Here is a 4,177-nt window from a genome sequence, read left to right as displayed (position 1 = left end):
TGTTTTGTTTTGTTACTTTTTATTATGGGGAATTTTAACATTCAAATGAAGAGCATAGGGTATAATGAATCTCCATTTGCCTGTATTTACCATTTCATGACCATTCTTATTTCCTCTACACTCCTTCACTCTTCTTTCCCCCCAGATTGTTTTGAAGCAAACCCCGGGCATCATCTTACCATTTCATTTCAAAGTATTTTAGTATCCCTAAAAGATAGTTCTTTTAAAAAAAGAAACTACAGGGGCGCCTGGGTGGCGCAGTCGGTTGAGCGTCCGACTTCAGCCAGGTCACGATCTCGCGGTCCGTGAGTTCGAGCCCCGCGTCAGGCTCTGGGCTGATGGCTCAGAGCCTGGAGCCTGTTTCCAATTCTGTGTCTCCCTCTCTCTCTGCCCCTCCCCCGCTCATGCTCTGTCTCTCTCTGTCCCAAAAATAAATAAATGTTGAAAAAAAAAATTAAAAAAAAAAAAGAAACTACAATACCATTATTGTGCCCCAAAACTGTACTTCATCAAATATCCAGTGTTCAAATTTCCCTGATTGTATCATAAATGTTTTGTTTTACAGCATGTATATTTGGGTAAGGTTCAAGGGAAAGACAGCACACTACAAATAGTTGTCTCTTGAGTCCCTTATTCTAAATTACCATTATTGCACCAATATATGCTTTATATGTATATACTTTAAACTTTATTTTTAATGTGTCAGCAATTTATACACGTGTTATCATCTTGAGAACACAAACAACATAACATGGAGGAAGATTGAGAGCATAGGTTCCCAGTACTTAGTCACTAATGATTGTGGAGAGTTTCCTTTTAGACTTTTTTCTCTTTTGTTTCCTTTTTTTTTTTTTTTTTTTTTAATTTTTTTTTTTCAACGTTTATTTATTTTTGGGACAGAGAGAGACAGAGCATGAACGGGGGAGGGGCAGAGAGAGAGGGAGACACACAGAATCGGAAACAGGCTCCAGGCTCTGAGCCATCAGTCCAGAGCCTGATGCGGGGCTCGAACTCCCGGACCGCGAGATCGTGACCTGGCTGAGGTTGGACGCTTAACCCAGGCGCCCCTCTTTTTTTTCTTTTGAGAGAGTGAGAGAGCGAGCGTGCATGTGTGAGTGGGGGAGGGGCAGGAAGAGGCAGGAAGAGAGAGGAAGAGAGGGACAGAATCCCAAGCAGGCTCCGCACTGTTAGCACAGAGCCCAGCATGGGGCTCCCATCTCATGAACCGCAAGATCATGACCTGAGACGAAATCAAAAACCGAATGCCCAACTGACTTAGCGAACTAGGTGCCCCTGTTTTCTATTTAAAATGTTAATTTAAAGATGTCCTGCCATGGCTCTGCAAGCATAGAGCTGCCGGAAGGGGAGTACAATGAAAACAAAATGGATCCAAAGTTAGGAAGAGATAAAGAAGCAGAGTCAAGAGAATAGACGTTGAAACTAAATATAAGGATTTCCTCCATTCAGATTGCTAGCCTCAGTCTTCACCTGGGCTGCTGGAGCAAAATACCACGGATGGGATGGTTTATTGGCAACAAACATTGATCTCTCCCAGTTCTGGAGGCTGGGAGTCTGAGATCAGGGTGCCAGCAGAATGAGGTTCTGGAGAAGGTGCTCTTCTGGTTGCAGGCAGCTGACTTCTCAGACCCTTACATGGCGGAAAGTAAGTAAACTCTGCGGCCTCTTAGGAGGGCACTAGTCCTATTCATGATGCTCCACACTCATGACCTAATCACCTCCCACAGACCCTACCTCCAAATACTGTCACATTAAGGATTAGATATCAGCATGGATTTTGAGGAACACATTTAGTCCATAAGGGCATCCAAGTAAGTGCTAAGAAATTATATCTTCCAACCCCACCCTCACCCTAACAGACAATCTTCAGATTGTCCTTTAATTAACCAAATTGATGGGCCCCATTCATCTGAGAAGGAACAACCTCCTCACAGCACTGTACACGGAAAGGGGGCAGAGGGAAGGACAAGTGGTGGGACGGCAACCTGCTTTTGAGGTTCTCTAGATGTTGGGTAGTAGAGCCTTCGCTTTGGGAAGCCTGTCAATTAGCTGGAGCTATGGCCCTTCAACTTTATAAATGATGCTGTAACATATTTCTACTGAAGAACTGCAAGATTCACCAAAAAATGTTTACAGAAAGGGACCAGATACCCAGGCAGTATGGCAACGTGGGTATTGATCATGAGCTGAGTGCTTTCAAACTCTCTGTACCACAGGTTAGGTTAGAAACTCCAGTCCCATGACTTTTGATTGAACAATGGGGCCAATACCAAGTGAAGCTTTGCTTCACATGCGACAACAGGATGGAGCTACAAGAAAACAAACACTTCCGTAGAATATAACTGAGAAGCCCCTTGAACTTCCTTCAACCAAGCCATACCTACTGGCCAAAGATGTTGTGCTTTTCAACTGACAGAGGATAGTGGAGATGCCATTGATGCCACCTTTTACCATAGGAAGGGACATGTGAATGTACAAGAAGGTGATGGAGCTGAGGTCAGCACTGGATGCAGCAGATGCAGCAGGATAAAGAAGGATACAGAGCAGCGCCAAGAAAGGTTAACTTTCTCCATCCCTATCCCTGCCCAAATTCTGGATTTATAAGCACTCAGGTCATTCTATCCACTTTCAGAGAATTGGCTTAGGGGAGAAAGAAATGCAGAGATTTTTTGTCTCCTGAAATTGCTAAATAGGACTTCACAAAGAGGTATATGAGGGTCTGAGATGACTGAAAAAATTTGAATTTAGAAGGTGGAGAATTTTATAGGCATTCGAGTCACTTCTCCCTGGGCTGCTGAGCCGTTCACAGTAAGCCACAGGTATGGTAAGTCCCACTATTCTCGCCTTGTTAGTGAGCAGGAGACAGCAGATACATAGCAAGTAACATAACAAGTATGATATCAAATTACATAAACCAGCTTGCAATGGTAAAGTTAAGAAAAAGACTGTCCAGTAGTTTTAGTTCTGGGACAGAGAAGGGTTTCCAATTTAAAGAATTGTGTCCCCAGAGTCATGAGTCCTTTTTTTTGTTTGTTTAATTTTTCATATTTTATTCCTAGTATTAATAGGTTAAGAAAGTAGAATTTCCCAATTATTGATTTATACTGTTTATAAACACACAAAATGCTCAATTTCACAAATAGTGATATTCACTGATCTCTTTAAATGTAATTTCAATCCTTATTTTGAGTGTAATAATAATTTAATACCTAAACACACACAAAATATGTATATCCTGAACTACAGGAAGTTGAGGAAGTGGTTTCCATAAACCATATTTGATTTTAATCAAGTAGACATTTTCACAATCAACAAGTGCTAACAAATATGTTAATAAAACACTACCCCAAATGCTTATTCTGGCATCAGCGTTTTAAGCAATTCCATTCCAACTACTGCTAAAAACATGTATTTTAGAAGCTTTAATCTGATCCAGGAAAATGAGTTCTACAACTTGACAAATATTATTGTCTAAGCCCCAGAGCTTTTAAGTCAAAAAAGCCTTCCAACACAAGCATTCATGTGAAATTTAGTTTCTCCCCAAAATCACTTGCTATCTAAAGAAAAGGACATGGAGGGGCGCCTGGGTGGCGCAGTCGATTAAGCGTCCGACTTCAGCCAGGTCACGATCTCGCGGTCCGTGAGTTCGAGCCCCGCGTCGGGCTCTGGGCTGATGGCTCAGAGCCTGGAGCCTGTTTCCAATTCTGTGTCTCCCTCTCTCTCTGCCCCTCCCCCGTTCATGCTGTCTCTCTCTGTCCCAAAAATAAATAAACGTTGAAAAAAAAAAAAAAAGAAAGAAAAGAAAAGGACATGGAAGGAAATTATCTTTTTTTTTTTTGAAAGTTTATTTATTTTGAGAGAGAGAGTGAGCGAGCATGTGTGTGAGTCAGGGAGGGGGAGAGAGAATCCCAAGCAGGCTCCACATCCAGTGCATTAGATGCTTAACCAACTGAGCCACCCAGGTGTCCCTGAAGAAAATTCTCTTTTAAGGCAGATAAACAGTAGTACAAAAGACTATATTCCCATATCATCTACTTATGAGAAACACAAACCAGTTTACTATCTTTTGTTAAATTTTTTATTTAAATCCCAGTTAGATATTAGTTGCAGGTGTACATTATAGTGATTAAAACATTTAGTATCCTTAATAATCTGTTAG

At 41.5% G+C, this 4,177-nt stretch overlaps 1 pseudogene; it reads right to left on the bottom strand.

Moving 5' to 3' along the window:
- LOC115511256 overlaps positions 1-4,177 on the bottom strand; it is a 29,568-nt pseudogene that overhangs the window by 2,342 nt on the left and 23,049 nt on the right.

The sequence above is a fragment of the Lynx canadensis genome, chromosome A3 (genome assembly GCF_007474595.2).
Source record: "Lynx canadensis isolate LIC74 chromosome A3, mLynCan4.pri.v2, whole genome shotgun sequence".
Taxonomy (NCBI): Eukaryota; Metazoa; Chordata; class Mammalia; order Carnivora; family Felidae; genus Lynx; species Lynx canadensis.
This window is presented reverse-complemented; position numbering and strand designations above follow the sequence as displayed.